Below are 23609 nucleotides of genomic sequence, written 5' to 3' on the forward strand. Positions count from 1 at the left end.
TTTGACTGATTGCTTTTGTTTAAACTTCATTATTTCCACGTGAACGTGATATCACAACTGCCCATCTAGCCAATATAGTGCAGACCCTTAGGGGAATCTTTAGGCTAAACGTGTTACACGTTGTTTTTTTGCATATTTTTGCAGTTGGTCAACCCAACTTTGACTTTAGTGGGTGCCGCAACTTTTTGGGTCACGTGATCACTCCCAAATCGGGGATTTCCCTAGAAATCAAGTTTCAGCTCTTTTTACGGCATTTTTGTGCAATAACATATTTGATTTTTGCACATTTTAACTTAAAAAGCACATACAAATAAGTGAGATAAAATAAACACAAAATAATTTGATTGATGACGTCATTATGACATCCTTGTGACATATCATGACAAACGATATTTGGTGATTGCGAAAACAACAGAATGTTCGAGGTTCGCATCAAAGGTTACTTCAGGTCATAACCGATAATCACACATCGCACCAGAATGTTACAATCAAAACAACAACGCTCGTTAAAGACACAAAGCAACCCATCGCGAGGCAATACACATTGATTGTGACAGTCAGAAAAGCGAATTCTCCAGTCGTGAATTTTACCTGCTCTTTTTTGAGTCGTTCGGTATGTTCTCTTTGAAAGTCTGTCTCTAAGTTTGAGCATTTTTCAAATTCCCCGCTTATTTCACAATATAGGCTACCGGTAGTGCCTTTTTATGAGTTATAGGCTATAGCCTATCGTGAGAGTGGCATTTGTGGGGAAGCGTGACCTAGATTTCGTGAGAGCGGAATTTAGGTTTTGAATTTTCACAGTTGAAGTGCATTTTCAAATTTTAGTTCTTATAGGTTTTGGCAAAATGTTCTCATAAATTTAAATTTGTTATTTAAAATCACGGTAACCTACATGTTACATGCATACAAGAGTTTATAGATTACGAGTTACGACCTGTTCTGAGCTGACAGCTCAATAACTGGGTATGCATGGGTCTGGGACCTTTTACCTGAGCTGATAAAATGGTGAAAACACATTGATAGAGAATTTAATTCAATTTTTTTTTTGTAAGAGTAAAACAGTAATGATGAAGTTACAAATAGAAACAAAACCAACAAAAGGAAAAGGTGGCAAAATCACAGAAGTTTAAGACATAACGAGATCTTAAATCTGGTAAATCTACATCGTTAACAAAACGAGATCTTAAATATCGCATTAATGAACACAAAAGAGGTTTCAAGTATCAACGCCCGGAACATTCTGCTCCTTGCATGCATGCCATAACTTCAGATCATAAAATAACTTGGAGCAAATTCTAAAATTCTTGAAAGCGATTATAAAAAGCGAATGTTTTCTGAAAGTTGGTTCATCAATCAAAAGCCTCATGTAATGAATCGCAATGATGGCATCTCTTTTCCTGCTATCTACAAAAAACTATTGTAAGTGGTTATTTGACGTTTTTAAATTGGTTTCATGCTGATTGTAAAACTGTGCAGTAGTGCGTATAAAACTCGATTCATCATGACTCATGCTGTTCACTCTCCTCTCTTGTTGTTATTTAAGTTTCTTGTTGATCGTTAATATGTAAGTCCTCCTTTTTCTAAATTATTTCAAACTTTGCGCGCGACCATTTTTTGTCTAAAAGTAGAATTTTCCATTTGCATGTTGAGTTGATTTCAGCAATCAGCAACATGGTCCTGTGTTTTGCCATGCTAGACAGGTGGTCACTACCTGGTCTAGCCCCCTTGAAGAAGTCAGTCGTGTCTGATTGACGAAACGTCAGAATAAAAGCAGTTGTCACTGTATACATCTTGTGATAGTTTAGCTTAATTTGCACCAGTAGAACATCTCATATTATTCAATTTCATCCTATATAAACTTTGGGAAATAGTTCATCTGGAATGAATGTTCTTCAGATGACTACAACCAACAACTTCAAAGAACAGTCGTTCGAATTCGAGCTTTCGCTTGTCGAAAGTGGTGTTTTGAAAAAGTTATTGCCAAGATTTTTCAGACAACAAAACCCGTCAATTTTACATTTATTCAACGTCAATGTAAAATTGACGGATTTTTCTCCCTGGGTTGTTTTCTGTGCATGGTTGCACAGGCAGCAAATCAGTAATTTTCTGTATTGTTTCAACGTCTGCAAACGTAGAATCATTGTTAAAAATGAAAAATTTTCTTACTTATTGCTGTAGTCTTTTCTACGCTTATTCACTTGTTGCGGCCACTGAGACGTCGCTGAATCGGTACATCTCAGTGACGTAGCTAGGGGGGCGGACCGCCCCGGGCGGCACGTCTAGGGGCGGCACTTTCAGACAGGACGTTTTTTTTGTTTTTTTTTTATAATGCAAAAGTACACGAAAAATAAAAGCAAACAGAATGGCAACGTTCAAAACATGGAATAATTCCACGTTAAGTCAATACTCTCCGTTGCGCGTGATCTTGCAGATTCAATTAATTTTGATTTGGTAATTGACGACTTTGCAGCCAGAGCAGAAAAATTAACTTTTGAAGTGACTCATGCACAATCTCACTTATGTTACAGAAACTGCTTTAAAATGTAAAACAGTTACATTTGCAACTTACTATTTGACTCTTTAGATAAGCTACTCCACAGTAGGCCTAATAACTATTAACCAACGTTTGTGTTTACAAAATATTTTACCAGAAACATTGACCAAAGGATATAGAATGAATTAATTTTAATATGAGAAAATAAATAAGGCGGCCGTGCATTTTTGTTACAGCTGTAGAGGGAAAACGAAGTTTACTGTAATCGCACATTATGTTTATAAAGTTGTCCATTAGTAATTGATAATGGAATTAAATGATATGAGATGTTCTACTGGTGCAAATTAATCTAAACTATCACAAGATGTATACAGTGACAAACAATCTGTTTTTATTCCGACGTTTCGTCAATCGATCCGCATGAACGTTCACAACAGAACAAAGCATTACACGATACTTTGCGCCTCAATGGATTTCCAAGAAAGCATGCTTGCCAACGACAACCTAAAAGTTTAGTACCCCCATCTACCCAGTATAAGTCTTTTGTTTGTTTACCTTATGTTAAGGGAGTGTCTGAAAAAATTTGGCGCATCTTAAATGAAATTGGTGTAAAAGTCGCTTTGAAACCTTTCTTGACAATAAGTAAATTTTTGCCGTCTTTAAAAGACCCCTTGAATCAAAGCGAAATCTCAGGTTTAGTGTACCAAGTTTCTTGTGATGATTGCAATTTGCAATTTAATCTATGTTGGCCAAACAAAACGAGATCTCAAATCTCGCATTAACCCTTTGCTTTTCAACATTTTTTTGGAAGTTAACTGCTCAAGGGGGGGCCGTTTTTGGATCAAATTCAATCATCTGTTACGTGTTATCCGCTGATGCCATTTCAACAGAAGTTGCACTGGTGTGAAAGCAAATCATTTGTCTATAAGTTTGAAAAGTCATTATTTAAAAATTTTATATGTTAAACTTGATATTTCAATTTTTGCAAAGGTACCCAAAACGACACTTTTGACTTAACTTGACGCTATTTAATTACCGTGCTAATCCGATTTCATGCAAACTTCTGAATAACAAAGAGCTCGATCGAACGCACGAAGTGTGTGTGCGGTGTGCCGAATCATTGCATTGATTAGAATTTACGACTTGCGAGCAAATCTTATTGTAAGCTACTCACTGATTCTAAAATAGTTACAATCAGAGTAATATTGTTACACGAATTTGAAAAAAATCAAAACTGCGTTTGTTGTCATACATTTTTATCCTAAACTAATGCATTCCGAAACTCATGGCTAGCTTCTAGTTTTATGGAACCAAATTTCTCATATAAGTAACACCTTAGCCTGCTTGAATAACTGTTTACATCTTCGTTTGTGTATTTTAGGTCTACAATTGAGTTTGCAGCATGAATATTTTTAGTAGAGAGAAGACAATTGAACAAGTTGTTGAAATGATCTGAAATTTCCAGAGGTGGGCAAAGTTACTTTCAAAAGTAACTGAGTTACAGTTACAGTTACTTGGCCAAAATAGTAACTGAGTTACCGTTACAGTTACCAATTTTAAAAAGTAACTAGTTACCGTTACTAGTTACAGTTACTAGTTACTTTCAGTTACTCACAAATCTGAACATAAAATTCTGCACCTGGCCAGCTCTGCATGCAAGCCCAGTTTAACCGCAATGTTTGATATATAGTGTTAGAGCCATCCATGCTAACATAACAGCACAAGTACAAAACCAACAAGGTTTTATTTAAAAAAAATACTCAGTGGCTTATATGTTTATTTCCTTTGAGAAATACGAGCATTTCAAAGTGCTCGTCACTCAGGCCTGCCCTTTTGGGCTTTAAAATGTCCATCCTTGCCCAATCGTCGTCGTTGTGTGAGCCCCTGGGGCCGAAAGTCTATCCTTTTACCGCCCTAGATTCACGATGTTCCCGGACTACACTGGAAGGCTACTAGAGAGCAGCCAGTCTTTGGTTTCATCATCCATGACGCAGACCTTCCACTCCGTTGGGTGGCTTGAAGATGTTACAGTCATCGATGATGTCCGCCCCGATAGTTCAATTGGTTAGCGCGTCACTTCTGGAACGAAAAAGCTTCAAGATCAAGCGGCACTGGTTCGACTCTCAGGGCATGCGCTTGAGCAACGCACGTTAAGGACTCCTCTCTATTTAGCGGCATCTAATAGATGGAATAATTTCCCGGCAACAAGACTTCAACAATCGGAAACTTCACTCTGTCAATCTCGGTGACCGGGCCTGCGTCAGTGATTTAAAGCCTCTACAAGTATGCGAAACTGCCAGGATTAAGTTCTGCAAGAAGCTTTCCCAGTCCGAGGATAAAGATTTAATCAATCAATCAATGATGTGGTCTGCGGTCTGTTCCTCGGCACCACATTCACAGGAGGAAGAGGCCATTTCCCATTGGTGCATGGTTGAGCGGAAAAGCCCGACGCCCGTACGGAGACGGTTGAGGCGCACCCATGCCTGTCTTGGTAGTGTCAGGTCGATGGAGCGTGTGTCGGCGTCGGGGATGAACGAATAGTCTGGTGATGAACAAGTGCTGCAATGAAAACAATATTTCTACTGCAGCACTTGACGGAATGGGAGTGTTATGTTTTTAAAACAGTTTTTTCATCGGTCCAATTGTGAATCTGGATCCGCTTAACTTGTCCTCAGGGTCCGCTTCCAAATACTCCTGTAACAGATTCAACGCGCATTGCTTTCTTTTCTAGGTATTTGCGTAAAGTGGTGCAAAAGTCCTCCGTGGCTCTACTTACCACCATCCACTTCAGCGTCGCTGCTGCTCCCCTCTTCAGCAGACCAGTTTGCTTCTTCAATTGCTTGAAGCATGTTCTGTTTTATTTTTGTCTTCAATTCAGCAGTGTCGCTTAATGCTCAATTGCTCAGGCATTAAACACAGATAAGTCTAAATTGTAGGTGGAATGCAGTCGCTGTCCTCGAACCAATGACCAAATCTGGTTTGTATTGCTTCCACAAGAACGTCCACCAACGGCAAGCAAACAGCAATGCTGTTGCTGGTTTTAATGTCAGACAATCTTTTTAGAGGCATTGCAAGCGTTACACTAAATGCAATAAGTTTCAACTTCTTGAAAGTAACTATAACTAACTGACTATAAGCATCAACAAATTTATTTTAATTGCTGCGTGTTTCTTGATGCTTAAAGTCAGTTAGTTAGTTACCTTCAAGAAGTTGAAATTTACTGCATTTTTATAAATATTTTCAGGTTCCTGATGAGGGCTTAAGTTAAACCGAAAACGTTTGACTGTTAAATTCATTTGTAAATATGTAAAATTTATTATTATAATGCTCAACCCTGTTGCATTGTTGTGTCTTGCCTGTCTTTGGTACATATTGATTAATCGCCAAAAACAACTAATTTAGCCAAATCAGTTATAAAAAATCGCCAAAAAAGAGCTAAATCATAAATATGAAGCTAAACGTCTTAAAAAATCGCCAGATTTCTGGACTTTGGCGATCAGTTCGCCAATATGGCAACCCTTCTCCACCAGACCACAAAACAAAAGTAGAACCGCGCATGCGCAGTGCTGCGCCGATACATCTGCGAAAAAAATGCATTATTGCGCAAAACGCAGCAAACACGCACTAAGCAAGACACAAACACGTGCAGAGAAATAAACGGCAATTAAAAACTAAAATTTCAATACAAAAGTAACTTGTAACTGTAACTGTTGAAAAAGTGTTAAAATAGGAACTAGTTACCGCGTTTCGTTACTTTTGGAAAATAGTAACGAAGTTACCGTTACAGTTACTCAAAAAGTAACTAGTTACAGTAACTAGTTACTTTTGTAACTAGTTACTGCCCACCTCCAGAAATTTCTAAGTTCAAATTAGGTGCTTTTGAAATTGTGGACTTGTGTCAAGTCGCAACACAAATATCATGCAGGCCACATCATAAGTCATTTCGCTTACGGGTGTTTATAAACATGACTCATAAATTACATCCACAAAAAATACAGCATTTACATCAACAAAGCTAAGTTCGAAGCTTACTTTTTATTGAAGATTGTGTCAATCAATTTGAAATAACATTTTTAGTCTGCCAGCGTCGAAACAATGCAACAGCGAATTGAGGAACATGCGTAAACAAAGGAAATGTGAAATAACCCACAGTCAGGAAATCTACATAAATTTAACGTTTACAAATGTTGGATCAATGTAAAAGGACTGGATTGCTGACTGGGTCCTTATTGTTTGAAGCACAAAAAATACGCGTAAAGGCGACAACATCAGCAAGGCAGCGATTATGTTTCTGGCCCAAAAAAAAATTAACGTTTGACTTCAAAGATAAAAATGATTATAACAAGCTTCAAAGTTTGTCGTAAAAAATACTGCAGAGATACAATAAACATAATCATTTTGTGCCAGATTGTGGGAAGACTTCCCAGATTCTTTTCAAACATTTGCATGATTGCAAATTGTTTCTATAACTTTATATTGCCAAAAAATGGCTTCTTTGTTGAAACAACGTGGCTACAATTGTATAAAAAATTCTTAGCCCTACTACATTGAAGTAATGAATTTTTTTTTGTGATTTTGCTGATGACGTTTTACAATATCCGAGAAGTAAAAAATAATAATGATGAATTATTTTACAAAACCGTGGTTTGCAAGCGCTTCACAAAAAATTATTGGGGGAAAATTTACTATTAGACGTAAAATGTTTGTAAAAGAAAATTGTCGGTTTACGTATTTATAATGTTTATTGCGCTGTTATCGAATTATAAACTGCCTGTATTGTCTACCTTTGTGGTTGCCGGCCAGGTTAGACCAGCATGCAAACTACGCGTTTTTGGTATTTGCATCGTGTTATGATTCTCGAAAATTTCCCACAAGGTCTTTATTTTCATCATGATATTTTTGTGCCTTTTCTGTCCTAAACTTCAAGTCATTGTGAAGCACAATCCACATCGGTTTTTAGACTCAGTCTTCATTGAAAATCTTTTGTGTGGTGCATTATTTCAAGTAGTGTCTTCCCCTAAGCTGTTACACAAACCGCCCAGAACCAGGTTGATTATTATGTATCTTACAGCCGTTGAGAGCCCGTTATTGTATGTGTGGAATTATTACTGTAGATGTCTGACTAAATTCATGCCGAAGTCGAGCAAATTCTGCTTTCGGGATATTTGCCGTTATTTACGGTATTTTTTGTTGATAAGTTTAGGCAGCATTTTTCCAAGATAAATGAATACATCGGTATTGTTCGTCACTTAGATTTAGTTTTCTCAATATTGTTTATTGATTCTTTGATCCACTAGTTTGTCCCACTTGTGGTATAATCGGATCGTTTATAAATGGCGGGTCTTTACAATAGCGGGCCTCTTATACTGTACATTGGCGCAACGTATTCAGATGTTGAATCAATGATGAAGAAAGCTGATTTGTTTTTTGTCTAATGTGACGCCTAACTTTATGCCTTGTCTACATTACAAAATATTTTGTAATGTAGATGAGGCAGTGTCATCTTTATTTTGCGCTCTTTGGAACAACACACAGTGCACGGTGAAACAAAAATGCAGGACATAACAACAAGTAGGTGACATAAAGCAGGGAAGGGACGCCATCGAGTTAGCTGCTACGTGTAAATGGAGCCTATCTCATAATTTTGAGTGTATCTCACAATTACTGCTTGCAAAAACGCTATTTCTCCGGCTTCTCCCAAAAGCATTTGCAGTCATACATTTCTGCAATTGCAATGCTTGTCAATGAGAGTATTTCCATAGAACGTTTATTTCGAAACCAGGTTTTCGTGCCTTTACCCAAGATTTCTTATTGTAACGTTTTTTATTCGTCAATGAATATTATCTGCTTGAAACAACTGTTTTGAATAGTTTGTGGCCTACATAGCCTACTATTTTGATCGTGGATTGCTATTCATCTTTGTAGAGCTGATAACGCAAAAAAACGTTTGCTATTATTTTTTCTAATTAACAGCTTTGTGATCACTGGCTTTTCTTTTGTAGCATAAGAAATAACGCGCTTTGTATTATTGAGGTCAAACCAAACAAAGGAAAACAAGAGGGTGTATCTCTCTGCTCGCGCATATCGATGCACGAAGCAATTATGAGCTTATGGCTTGTTATCGCAATGTAATCCATTTCACGCTTTGCTGGAAGTTAGCTAGAAATAGCAAAAATTCACCAAAATCTTGAATTTACAAGAAAACTACACAACTTTTAGCATCAAATTTAATATCATCAGATCCGCCTGGCAATTTTAGGAAAAGTCAAGAAAAACCAAGTACATGGCGTTACTGTGCTTCAAATAATCAAAGGAAATATGAGGGGGGGGCAAATCTGGCCTCCCTTTGAGGAGCAAAGTGTTAATGAACACAAAAGAGCTTTCAAATATCAACGCCCTGAACATTCTGCTCCTTGCATGCATGCCATAACTTCAGATCATAAAATAACTTGGAGCAAATTCTAAAATTCTAAAAGTTGAAAGTGATTATAAAAAGCGAATGTTTTCTGAAAGTTGGTTCATCAATCAAAAGCCTCATGTAATGAATCGCAATGATGGCATCTCTTTTCCTGCTATCTACAAAAAACTATTGTAAGTGCTTATTTGACGTTTATTTAAATTGGTTTCATGCTGATTGTAAAACTGTGCAGTAGTGCGTACAAAACTCGATTCATGACTCATGCTGTTCACTCTCCTATTGATCGCAATTAAGTCCCCCTTTTTATTTTCTAACTTATTTCAAACTTTGCGCGCGATAAGTTTTTGTCCAGAAGTTGAATTTTCATTTTGCATGTTTAGTTGTTTTCAGCAATATGTCCTGTGTTTTGCCATGCTAGACAGGTGGTCACTACCTGGTCTAGCCCCCTGAAGAAGTCAGTCGTGTCTGATTGACGAAACGTCGGAATAAAAGCAGATTGTCACTGTATACATCTTGTGATAGTTTAGCTTAATTTGCACCAGTAGAACATCTCATATCATTTAATTTAATGCCTGGTGAACAGCCTCATTCAATTTTCAGCATGATAATGGAATGTTGCCAACAATTTAGGTGAAATCGATTTACTCTAGTAATTCAATAAAATATAAAGCTGATTTTGATTATAATATTGATGTTGCCATTGGTAATTGGGTATCACTAATATTAACTGATAATATTTCTTGATTTTCAGTGAAATAGGGAGTTACCTTGTTTTTACACATCGTTGCTGAATACTGATTAACCATAGTAATCTACTGCTGCTGCACTATATAGTACAAACATTTCAGTAAATGATTTTGCCGTATAGCTTACGCGAAACTATAATCCTATCGCTGTGTAAGTTAGACCGGTTTTGCAGAGCTCCGCAGTGCATTTTTTCAGATTTAGATTTTTTATTAATTGCTGTAACAATATAGGCCACTACCTACTGACTACTGTACTATTGTTACTGATGCCATGCCGCACTGGATTTCACTTTTGGCCACATAAACCGGCCTTGTATCCTCAATTATATATTTTAAATGCAGGGAGAGGGGGAGTACAACACTATGTTTATTAACTGTTGTAATAAATAACTTTGCTACCGTCACTAGAACGCGGCTGTTGAAAAGTGATAACATTGCGCAGTAGCATGGCTAAAGTCTACTTAAAGATGATTTTGCTGCATTTGCAACCTTGTAATTTGAGCGCTTGCTCATTTTGTATTCGTTTTACAGTTGATAGGAATAAGCTTTTAAATGATGCTATCCATATTTTATTTTAAAGTATTGTAAGTATATAAAAATTAATGGAAAAATTATAAAACTTACGTTGCGAATAAGTAAAGAAAGTTCAATGAGCAAAAGAAGAAAACGTCTATATCATTGCATTGGTAAGCAACTATTCATATTACACTATATTACACAGTCTAGTAAAAATGAATTAAATGAATTTTTCTGCCGTTATGTTTTTAATACGTTACAAAATTCCTACTAGCCTTTATTAAGCAGAGGCGGAAACATGCTCTTCAAATTTGGGTACACTGTTAAAAAAATTTGTATATTTACTCTCTTTCTACTTGTAAAAAATTTACACGTTTTACAAGCAAAACAATTCACAAACGCCTTTACGTGGACTTGAATGTCACATGACTGTGATACAAGTTTTAACCAATCACAATGCGAGATTTTTTAAACGCTTTGGCGGCATGCCGCGGATCTGTCGTCGGGAATTAGAGCCATTTTAGGTAAAGTCAGAGGGGAGGGAACTAGTTGAAAACAAGTTTCGCTGGAAGGATTAATAATCTCCAGTTCAAAAAGTTTGATGGTATAGCAAACTAAGCATAGTGTACACAGGGGCGGATCCAGGTATTCACGTTAGGGGGGGCGATGTCATTGACATTCAGACAAGTGATCAGCCAGGCACAAACAACGACGGGGGTCTCCCCTAGAAAATTTAGATCGAATGTGATGCGTTGAAAGCATTTCGAACACAAAGTATGAGAAATTGAAATTCTATCACTTAAAAAATCTTCAACAATGCTGTTGTTTAACAAAGGGAGGGATGAAGAGCTGATATGCCTTTGCCATGTCAAGTTGAAGCCTGAGCAACCTAGCCGCATTTATAGTTGAGACTGAAGGTTGCACTCTTGATCAGTAGCGTAGCCAGGAATTTTGAAAGGGGGGGAGGGTTTGACGACCTAGCGGCGGGGGGTCTGGGGGTCCTCCCCCAGAAAATTTTGAAAAATTACATTGAATTTGGTGCATTCTGAGAGCACTTTCAACAAAAATGTGGGTATGAATATTCCTGTAAAATGGTGTTGTCCGGTGGCATAGCGAAAGGATAAGATCATATTTTCTTCGGCATTTTTCAGAAATAAAGCTATAAGTCTCTATGTTTTCTTGTTGCTAATTCCTGGCTGAGATGTTTGAATGTTTGGTGTTGGAAAAACTCGCTCTTTTAATGCAGTTTGTATAAAATTAGGCAATTTTTTTTAGACTGAAAGCATCATTCTCATTATCGTGACGTCACACGCGTGCCAAAGGGGGGGTTGTAACCCCCAACCCCCCCCCCCCCCTCCTTGGCACGCCACTGCTCTTGATTGTTTTACGGCAATTTAAAAATTGACCTCGGAAAGATAATAACAGGTAATTCTGTTTTCCCAATATTGATACAAACATTGAAGTTATTATTTTGAGGTTTTATTCCTCTGACAAGTTTTGAATTGTTATAAAGAGCAATGATGAAAGGTTATGCATACACTCAACATAATGAGTAACAAAAGTGGGGGCCAGGTCAAAACACTGGGTCATGCTCCACCCCGTAGAATCGCCACTATAGGCTAGGTATCAATTGTAAATTTTAATTTGGACCAGCAAAACACTACAATTTGTACAATAGAATGGCAGTTAAACATAATTAAATGACGACCAAAAGATATAGTCCTCCTTAAAACGTGTCATGCACGGTCGCTGCACCAGACAAAAAAAAAACTAACAATAACAGAAACAACTATTTCTGTGGACTTCACAAATAAAACGAAAATAAAAAGCTACTTTGCCGGTACGGGTAATACTAACAGGTGTCGTACCTTTGACTACAACACTAAGTCAAGTCTACGGTTTCTACAGTGGCTAATCGACTTATCACGGAGTCTGTGTCAATTAAAATGTCCCGATGCTGGTATAGTAAGGCCAATCCATTCAGTCTTTCCTCGCCGATGTTGTTCCTCAGCCAGGTTTTCAACGACCGAAGAGATGAAAAGCTTCTTTCGGCTGATGCTACGCTGACTGGCAAGGTTAATAGTATTTTTAGAAGAGAGTCTACGATTGTGTACACATTTTCATCACACAATTGTAAAGCTTCTTCCGCAGTCATCGGTAAGACTGCAGCAGTCGCCGGAACAGTTTTGTTTTCCCACTTCTTCCATAGTTGGATCTCTAAACCTAGAGCAGATTCCACACTATATATATGAGGTAACAAGCCGTTGTAGGCATTGCAAATGACTTTTGTCAATGCTATCGGGTCGGTACTTAAGCAATTTCGTGGTAGCAATGATGTTAGGTGTCAAGATGCTGAAGTCTCATTGAAAAAAATTGAGCTTTGCTGTTTCTAGATGCAATTTCAAGGTAGAATTTCAATGGTTTTAGTTCCACGTCTGACCGTCAAAGTTGCCAATAACTTGCTCTGTCAACCAAATTATCTAGGCTAAGGGATTTATCGCTATGCTCTACAGTGCCGGCAAAAAGTTTAGAAACTTTTTAAATTTTAGTAATTTCGTTCGGTAATTAGACTCTGCGACGAAATAATAGCCTTACACTATGTTATTATTGTAGCCTACCCTAGCCTAACCTAATCTTTGAACATGGCGAAAGACTTATTCAGCATTGCTTTCGATATGTTGTTTTCCAAATCGTATACATATAAATGAAGAATAAAGCTACTTTCTTGGGTTTTAGGGGGGGCGATCGCCCCAATCGCCCCCCTCTGGATCCGCCCCTGAGTGTACAACTTTAAATAATGGAACTTAACAAAACTGTATTGCTTTTCCTGCTGCGGTTATTTTTTCAGATCTTGTCTTTTTCCTGTTTGTTACATTTACCAGCAGGTGGTCACTAAGAAGATCTTAGTGACAAGCTTTTTTGTTAAAGCAGGGGTCACCAACTGGGACTGGCGGCCCGTGGGCCGCATGCAGGCCGCGGAAGGTATCAGCGTACAAGTATAACCAAAAATACTTTTCTTGAGAAGTTAAAAAGCACGAAGGCAAAAAATACTTTCCGGGAAGCATATTTTCGCTTTGCATACGATTCCGCCGACCGACCAATCAGATTATAGTTCTAGGTGGGGGTTGCTTAAAGTTATTCCAATGCGATGTCCAGCCACACTGTACCAGTGGTTGATTAAAACGTCTGTTTTCGAATTTCGAAATTGTCTGTAAGCATAGGGTTGCTTATTTTAAGTTTGTAAATGTCATGCAAACACTATAGTGTGCGTTTCACCGTTATTGTGTTTCACGAGCAGTATTCCCTTTATGCAAGTTTTTGTTGGCAAAATAGGTCGATGTGTCAACTCAATTTATAATAAATTGGCAAAATATTATAATTATGTAAATTTAAAGACTATTTCTGATTGTATTTTGAAAATATTTAGCTTAGTACCGTACTGCAAAATGTTTTTTGTTTTTTTTAAGAAATATGGAACGCTTCACGATTTTGCGTGTCATCCTTGCGTAAGGACCATGCTAATCTTCTCTGTATCGTTCCAATTTTAGTGTAGCCTATGTACTGCCGAAGCAAGTACTGCAAAATGTTGGTAATCAACAAATTCTTGCCACGCTGATAAGCACCGCAAGTGACAGTTGTCAATAATAAATGAAAGACGGTTTTATAGACTGTCACAAAAAGGATGAAAAATCAACTCATTGCTTTTTTAGAGGGAAGACTGTTCATGACTTACGATAGAAATCACGATTTTTCGCTGATTTTCACAAGCGTTTGTTTCATGGTGCCTGGTTTCTTTTTCCCTGTTATTAGAGCCTATTTTTCGCTGATATGTTTGCGGGTCACTATTGTTGCCTGTAGCCTATTGTTGCCTGTCTTTAAACAGTGTCTGCAACACAAGATCATACCACAGTGCAGACTGCGACACTGACCACTCTCTTGTTGCCTCAAGGATATCAATAAGGCCCAAGAGGCTGCATCACATCAAGAAGAAAGGCCAGCCAAAAATCGATGTCAGCAAAACCTCCCTTCCAAACAAAAACCAGAAGTTCTTTGAACGTCTTGAAGAAAGCCTGAACATTGTCCAGACTCAGGACGCAGAACACATGTGGGAGTCACTGAGTAAGACCATCCACCGTGCAGCCGTCCAGACCTATGGAGAGAAGGAGCGAAAGAACACTGACTGGTTTAAAGCACACATCTCTATGTTGGAACCTATTATCGACCTGAAATGTAAAGCACTGCTCAGCTACAAACAAAACCCGAGCAGTCAGAACCTACAAGCCTTAAAAGCCGCCCGACACAAAGCTCAGCAAACCTCACGCCGCTGTGCTAACAACCACTGGCTTCTGCTGTCAGAACGTATCCAGTTTGCATCAGACAGTGGCAACATAAGAAAAATGTATGAGGGCATCAAGCAAGCAACAGGAAAACCAATCAGAAAGTGTGCCCCCTTAAAGCATCGACTGGCGAGATCCTTACAGACAAGAACAAGCAGATGGCACGCTGGGTGGAACATTACCTGGGACTATATTCAACAGAAAACTCAGTCTCTCAAGAAGTGCTAGACAACATTGAAGATTTACCTGTTATAGCAGAGCTTGATGCAGAACCTACTTTAGAAGAACTGAGTAAAGCCATTGACTCTATGCAAAGTGGGAAAGCACCGGGAGAGGATAACATTCCAGCCGAGGTCATAAAGTGTGGGAAACCTGTCCTGTTAAAACCACTGCACGAGCTACTGCGTCTTTGTTGGAAAGAGGGCCAAGTACCGCAGTCCATGCGCAACTCCAAGATCATTACTCTGTACAAAAACAAGAGGGATCGCACTGATTGTAACAGCTACAGAGGCATCTCTCTGCTTAGCATCGTGGGAAAAGTCTTTGCCAAGGTGGTCCTTAGGCGCCTTCAGGTATTGGCCGACAGGGTCTACCCTAAATCTCAGTGCGGGTTCCACGCCCAGAGGTCCACAACAGACATGATTTTCTCCGTACGACAGCTTCAAGAGAAGTGCCGTGAGCAGCAGAGGCCGTTATACATCGCCTTTATTGACCTGACGAAGGCTTTTGACCTTGTCAGCAGGAGAGGCCTGTTTCAGCTACTGCAGAAGATTGGCTGTCTCACACAGCTGCTTAGCATCATCATCTCCTTCCACAAGGACATGTAGGGTGTGGTCAGATACGACGGGGAGACCTCTGAACCCTTCGCAATTCGATCTGGTGTGAAACAAGGATGTGTCCTTGCGCCGACTTTGTTTGGGATTTTCTTCTCTCTGTTAGGCCTACTGAAGTTTGCATTCGGTCACTCCACACAAGGTGTCCACCTACACACCCGCAGTGATGGGAAACTGTTCAACCTGGCCCGACTGAGAGCCAAGACAAAGGTTCGCACAGTGCTGATCAGAGAACTGCTGTTTGCCGACGACGCAGCACTGTCAGCACACGCCGAGCACGAGCTGCAGCAGTTGCTCAACCAGTTTGCACACGCCTGTAGGGAATTTGCACTGACCATCAGCATCAAGAAAACAGTAGTCATGGGCCAAGATGTCCCCAAGCCACCTGTCATCACCATAGGACCAGAAGTGCTCGAAGTGACAGACCACTTCACCTACCTTGGTTCAACGGTCACCAGCAACCTGTCCTTAGATAAGGAAATCGACAGACGGATATCCAGGGCTGCAGGAGTGATGACTCAACTCGGGAGGAAAGTGTGGGACAATAATCTTTTGACACTTAACACAAAACTCAAAGTGTACCGTGCGTGTGTTCTTAGTACTCTGCTGTACGGTAGTGAGTCCTGGACCACTTACGCCAGACAAGAAAACCGCCTTGAAAGCTTTCACCTTCGTTGCTTGAGGCGCATTCTTGGTATTTCCTGGAAGGACAGAATACCCAACACCACTGTTCTGGAACGTTCTTGCTCCCTGAGCATACACCTTCTCCTCTGCCAGCGACGTCTACGCTGGTTGGGGCATGTATCCAGAATGAAGGATGGGCGCATTCCAAAGGACATTCTGTACAGTGAACTTGCCACAGGGAAACGCCCAGTAGGACGACCCGCACTGCGTTAGAGAGACGTTTGCAAACGAGACCTGAAGCAAACTGACATAGACCCTGCCAGCTGGGAACTGATCGCAGCAAATCGCAACAGATGGCGCTACAAAGTCAGTGCGGGTCTAGCAAAGGGTCAGTCGAGGCGGAGGAAGCAACTAGAGGAAAGAAGACAAAGAAGAAAAGAGAGACAGCAGCCTCAGAACTCCTCTGATTTCAGATGTCCAAACTGTGAACGAGACTGCCACGGCAGGATTGCACTTCAGAGCCATATGAGAAGCTGCCGTACCCAGAGTGCTACCATCAGTGGCGGCTCGTGTAATGGTGCTGTGGCGCTGCAGCATCACCAAATTTTTCCCTCGTTCTTCACGTTATAAGAAATGTAGCAAACGTTGTGACTTTTCATTATTTTTATTAATCCGTTTAGTTTTGTAGACCTTTACAACTTTTTCGCTCTGTTAACTGGAAACGCTTTCTAAGATAGGGAAAGTACCTCATTGTCACATGACTGCTTTTTGATGACGCTTGCTTTGGCTGGCGCAAAGACTAAAACAGCTCCAAGGCCCCGACGTCATCAAAGCAAACAAACCAAATGAAAGTCATGTGACAATGACGTAGTTTGGCTGCCTTAGAATGATAAGATGGGATGATCTTGGAGCTGTGTCAGGACAGCTCCATTTTTGTTTTTTGTTTTTTTTTGTGGCCAAAAGTTTAAGACCAGACTTGATTTGTGACGATTTTTGCATTACTTCAAAATACTGCATCAGATATAAGATGATGCATAAAGATGATGCAACTGAAACAATATATGACGCAGTATTTTGAAGTAATGCAAAAATCGTCATAAATCAAGTCTGGTCTTAAACTTTTGGCTACGGCTGTACAGTATGTACCTTGTGACATCACATCGTACAGCATCACGGCTGGATGCGCGCGAGGCCTCGCAAACGGGTATCAAACAAAAGCGGCCTTAGCGAGACGAGGGCAACAAAATTTGGATTTTTTTGTTGCTAAAACGCATGTTGTACACAATGACATCACGCTGAAACAAAAAACTCGCAAAAGTTAATTTGGGTTTTCCGCCCTTATAAGAGATTTACCTGTTGTTGGCTGCAGTGGGCTACTGGGCTACAGCTTTTTGGAAAAAAGTATAAAATTAAAAGTATGTATTATGTATGGCCTACTGTGGATAGTCTGTCAATGGGCGTAGGCGCATATCCCAAACTGCTAGGGCGAGTGAGCCGGTTGGGCAATTATTTAGAGACAGGGCACACTTGAACTTAGTGGCCAAACTGTTCAGCTCTATGACTGAGCTGCCTTTTATATAAAATTTAATGAAAACCTGAAAAAAATAAATTCTGTGATGGTGCATTGATCTACAAACCGGTACAGATATTGCGTATGTATCTGAAAATGAGCCTCTCGCCAAACATTATGTAATAACAGTGGGTACCGGTACCGGTAGGCCACCTGGTACAGCGAAGGACAGTTTCACTTGTATGTGTTGTAAGCCTACTTGAATTTGAATATGCATTTTTTTTAAGATGGCAGAATACAATACTGTAGCAGTTTAATATTTACCCGTAGCCTATCTGCATTCAGCAGTAACAATTTAGCTTAATATAAAACATTAGGCTGCTAAACCATTGTTGATTAACTGTAAATTTTAAGGTTGATCAACCTAATTAGCCAGAGTTGATACGAAAGCTGAGCAGCAGATTAAGCTATTATTGTCATACAGTTTTTTGTACAGTATATGTGGCAAGTATATTTCTGATTGTTTGTTAAATTAATGTATGCAGGTCACAAAGCTGTTCAACTGTTTATAAATTGTAAGCTAGGCAATAGGGGCTGCTCTAATAAACGAAACGTACAGGACTTACAAAAGAAGCAGTTTTTTTGTGCGGTGAATTTTGATAAAACTCTAGTTCGTTTTTGATCTGCTGTACAATTTCAATATGCATTAACATTTTCTCTATTTTTTCATAGATGTAGTAGGCCTACATGCTAATAACTTGACACGCATGCCATCATACTAATTTTTCTGGATTTGGAGTGAATTCAAGAACTTTGGAAGTTGGATGGATATCGGAATCATGAATACAGTATCCGAATACCACTGTGATGCTTAAACGTAACCAAGGAGGAATTTAAAAAGTTTATTGGAGGAATTTATATTTCCACAGTTCTGGATTAGAAAGATTCTTTTCAGCAACAACAGAAAAGCTCTTGGCATTCTTATTTCTTTTCGCGTCTGAGTGAGTTTGCGTATCAGGATTTCCTTCTCTATTACAAACTGAAAGCAAGAAAAGATATCGACTTGATGTTGAGGACGTAGTGCGTGAATGTACCTGTACCTACGTAATGCACTCACCGTCACAAACTATACCTTGTCACTGTACAGTAGAACTTGCATGTAAGTTACTGGTTCCACAACCAGCACATGCGAATACAACATTGGGGATCTACCTTCCCTGATTCATGTACACTGTACAGTTACTCACGGGGTCAGACAGGGTGAAATCCTAAGCTCTTATCTTTTTGCTGTTTATGTAGATGACTTGACAAAGCGACTAAATGCATTATCAATAGGCTGCTACATCGGTCATGCATGTTGTTTAAACAATCTTAAAACAATGAAAACTATTAATACTACAAAAAGTGCTTAATGCTAAGCAAAAAAGCAAAGCAGAGAGAATTAAATCAAGTACAGTTATTAATATCTGAATCCTTAACAGCCTGTTTCACCTCAAACGGATCATCAGAAGAGCCCTATTCAAATAGAATCTATTATAGAAAGATTATATTTGAATAAGACTCTTCTGATGATATGTTTGAGGTGAAACAGGCTGTTAAGTATTCAGATAGTAACAATAAAATATTTGATTTAAACAATGTTTGCTAACGATATGTGTTGTTTTGCCCGGAGTTTGAAAGGTCTCCAAGCTATTTTGTCACTTTGCTCCGAATATGCTAAATCTCATGATATTATGTTTAATGCATCAAAGACACATTGCATTTGCACTAGTAACAAACGCATGAACTTACATTGTAATTCTGTTGTGACCCTTCAAGGTCAACACGTTGAGTTTGTGCAGTCAACCAAATATATTGGTGTGCTTATTGATTACATGTTGTGTGACAATAGTGATGTAAAAAAACAAATCTGAGCTTTGTATTGTGCCGCTAATAATGTGCCTTCGTTTGTCAAACATTGAAGTGTGGACGTAAAACAAGCTTTATTTCGAGATTATTGCATGCCTCTTTATATCGCACACCTATGGACCAATGTCTCTGTCAAATGGAAAAGAAAGTTTAAAGTTGCTTACAACAGGTTATATAGAGGTGTATTTAGTTTATGTGGATTTGAAAATGTGAGCACTCACCAAGTTCGCTGTAATGTAGTAACGATTGATGCTCTAGAGTCATTCCATTATAATTCAACAAATGGTGAACACCACCATCTCTTAGATTTTCTTCATTTTTACACATTTGGTACATAATTTAAAATGATTTTCATAACTGTTGAAATTTTTTTGATACCTTGTGTCGTTTTCAAGTTATCGCAATTTAAAGTTTTACATTTTGCCACTAGTTTCTTGTCCAATTATGATGAACAAAGTGTCTATTCCTATGTTCTCAGGGGTGAAGAATTCAATTATATTGAGAAAAAATATATATAATTTTTTGTAACGCTCCCCAGAGTCTGAAAATAACCTGATTTGTAACATGCTAAATGCTGATGTTCATTTGAAAATCGAAGTTTTGTGATGTTGCTTGTAATTTGTTGTACAAGGAAGACTGACATGCAGCCTACTCATAGTAGTGGTAAAGTGTCATCGTCCAGCGATTTTCTCTTGCTTCACCTATGGTTATGTTTGTAGTTTTCTGACCTGAACGGGTATTTTTCTTTTCTTTTTTTCTTATATCACCACATGGATGTGTAACATGTATATTGTATATATATCTGAAGCAAATAAATAAGCAACGGACAAGTCGGAACCAGCGATATTCATTCGTTATATATGCGAAATTGACTCTCGGCACACCGCGCAGAGTTGCTACGTCGTATTCATTACTTCTCCAGAGTTAATTACAAGACGTTTTCAAGACATAAAAAACACTGTATTTCACTGTGAAATGAGTGCTGTCACAAGTAGAAGATCTGCAACAATAAATTTATATTTTTCTTCATATGTTCTACTTTTTCTTTTTTGGTGTTCTGTTTAATATAGTGCTACAATATAGGCAACATACCACAAGGTTATATAGAAGAGAAAAGGAAGTTAGCCAGGGAATATGTTGATAAATATCTAAGTCCTTAACTTTTTTCTGAGCTGTATGTATGTAATTTTTAATAGCCTAGCAGCGATTTAGCCAATTATAGATATGCAAAGTGCAGAAATTTAATTTTTTACATTTGCATCTGCATGATAAAGTTCAAATCGCGAAAGTTTTATCTTAACTTTTCATTACAATTTAGAGCTGAAGATGCGCACAGAATGCACCAAATTAAGTGTCATTTTTCAAAATTTTCTGGAGGGGTCCCCCAGACCCCCCGCCGTTTTACTCGCCTTCGGCAAAGACGCGGCCGGGCTGCGCCCGTCCGCAGCACCACCACTTTCACAGCTCACCAGCCGCCACTGGCTACCATCATCTGAAAAGATGGAAGGATGCCTACTGCGATGTGTCAAACATTTCCTTGTTTGCTGAAATTGTTAATTGCAAAATACCTTTTGTGAAGCGAAGTGACAACACCACTCTTGCTTGGCGATGAATATTCTGATGAAACCACTCGCCTCGCTATAAGTGCACAAAACAAGTGGCCTCGTTTATTAGGCATTGTTAAAAAAGTCAAAAGTGTTGTAAAAGGAGCTTGGCCTGGCAGTAGCGTTGTTCGATTAATTTTGTTGCTGCGGTATTCTAACATAAATATGAACAACGTGTAACGCTGGATACTGGGTACGAAATGCGTTCTTTTCTAGCATAAGAGTCAACCTACCTAAAATTTTATTCGTGCGGCCCGCCACAGCTCTCCTTAGTGCCAAAGTGGCCCGCATGCAAAAAAGGTTGGTGACCGCTGTGTTAGAGTGTAATAGTAAGGGTTAGGTTTGGTTCAGTAATATATGTTAGAGAAGTAGTGCAAGCAGATTAGCAGAGAAATAGTGAGAGTCAGTCAGATAGCAGATTGAAATACAAATCCTGATACCGGTAGTCCGTCATTTAGCTTTACCGGTACCGTTTTGTTGGAAACTGGTGTTTTTTGTAATTTGACTTCACTGCAAAAAATAATGCCTTAAAGTAAGCAGTTTTTAAAACCTGGCTTATTTGTCCGTAAACGGCTCATTTTAAGCTGTTTTATTTCAGTTTATTCCCAGTTGGTCTTCAGTGCCACCTCTAAATCACTTATGCATAGCATATGTTCGATGTATCTGGGCTACTCTTGGTTCCTGTGTAGAGATTTCCACAAACAGGGCTATGCATGAGAAAATCATCCCGGCTTAGTATAAGTCGTTTTAAAAATGGTTTATATGTAGGCCTATATATTTAGTGGTGAGGTATATATGCTTAATCTTGTTTGATTTTATAATTATTGTATGCCTATGTATTAATGCCAGCTATGAAGCTACTAGCGTCCAGTATTAATCACATTCATGTTGCCTACAACAACGCCTGTGACAGAAACTTGCGTGCAACATTCCTCATTTCCAAAGTATATATATCCAGCTTGCAGGTTAGCTGCTATATGACAATGCTTCAAGCTCTCATTAGAAAGAATGTGTGTTTGAATGTGTGATATTCTCCTATATCACTAGGCTCGACCTAGGGACGGTACATTACGGGACGCGCAACTCCGTTGTTCCTTCAACATTAGAAGGGTCAATTGCCAATTTGACACTTTTTTTACTCTTTACTGCTGGCTTACTTTCAACTAAAAACCTTAAATTACTTTAAAACCAACTTCACTCTTCTTATATAACCCATAAAAGTAAAATATTTTGTAAATTACAAAAAAACGTAACCCTTCTAGTGTTGCGGATAAGCCAAAAGCGGATGAAGTTTCGCATCCCTATGATCTACAATCCCTAGGCTCGACCGCAAAGGCAACCCGACTGTTGTAGAATATAGATGGAAATGGTTTATTAAATTGGAGCGAAATTACAATGATACTTGACGTTTTTGTCAACAGTCTCTCAAACCACAATCCCGAGTGAACACAACAGGAACAATGAGAAGAGAAGTCGTTTTCTGAAATAACATAAAAGCACAAATCACGCATTTGCCTAAACTAAAACTACAAGGCAATAATGATTAATGTGAGTTTTTACATTGCTACATCCATCGTGAATATGCGTCGACCTTTAGTGCTTTACGGACAGATAGTGTGAATAACAATACATTAAATCAGCAATAAATTTCACATAATTAAAATGTCCATACCAATTTTTGCCAAGTAAGCCGGTGAATTTCGGCAACAGCTATAGTCTGAAATTCTTTACACAGGATTCCAATGCGGTTACAATTCAGCTATAACAAATGAAAATAACGCGTTACGATACGTAGATAATGCGCAATAAAACTGTGTCATTAAGTAAGCCCTTTTACAAGTGAACACAGCGCGTACAAAACTGATAGTGATAGATATGTTCAGTTTAGATACGTCAGACGATTAACACATGGCAAAGGCTAAATTTACAAATTAGCAATCAATTTGTACTCACATTCGAAGAAATCTCTTTAAAGCTGCTTTGTCCGAATTCTACAAATCTCGACTTACTAAATAAGTCCGAACTGGCTGACAAAACACCCCAAGTTCACAGATGAACAGAACTTTTGCCCAACGTTGGCTACAAACTGTCTGATAATATTTCAGGCACAAGTGCGCTTATTTAAGATAAATTTTTACTTGTTTTGAAATTCCCAAATTATAATAAAGAAGCAACAAATCGAACACAATATTTTCGATGAAATCATGGAATGTTGTTTCTGTAAGCAATCCCAAGGGGCGATGATTTCAGTAAAATGTTACGTCACAATAAACTTGGAGGCACCGTGTTTTGCAAGGGCATATGAAATCACCAAAATATTTTCCAAAATAAAGTGTTTCTTCTATATTGTTTTAACCTAACAAACTTTCCAGTTAATCAATTGCAGTTGATGGATCGCCAGAAGAAAGCTGCTATGCCGTCAAAGAGGGCATTTACACTCGTAAACACGTGAACTTCAAAACTTATGCAGTGAAGAGAAAATATCTTAAAGAATGCCTTCATAGCTCAGCGCTCCCCTTCCACAATTGGCTTGATTAGAGACCTGATAAAATCAGGGTGTCATGTAAAATCACACTTCATGATACATTATTCAGTATTACTGTGTATGGTAGGTGACTG

General features: G+C 38.7%; 1 non-coding gene across 1 annotated transcript; it reads right to left on the reverse strand.

The window, feature by feature from the left end:
* Positions 1–13639: 13639 nt before the first annotated feature.
* LOC145769780 (U6 spliceosomal RNA) lies at positions 13640–13751 on the reverse strand. The gene has a single exon (XR_014289093.1). It is a non-coding gene; the product is annotated as a U6 spliceosomal RNA (small nuclear RNA).
* Positions 13752–23609: the final 9858 nt, after the last annotated feature.

This window comes from Aplidium turbinatum, chromosome 4 (assembly GCF_918807975.1).
Source record: "Aplidium turbinatum chromosome 4, kaAplTurb1.1, whole genome shotgun sequence".
Taxonomy (NCBI): Eukaryota; Metazoa; Chordata; class Ascidiacea; order Aplousobranchia; family Polyclinidae; genus Aplidium; species Aplidium turbinatum.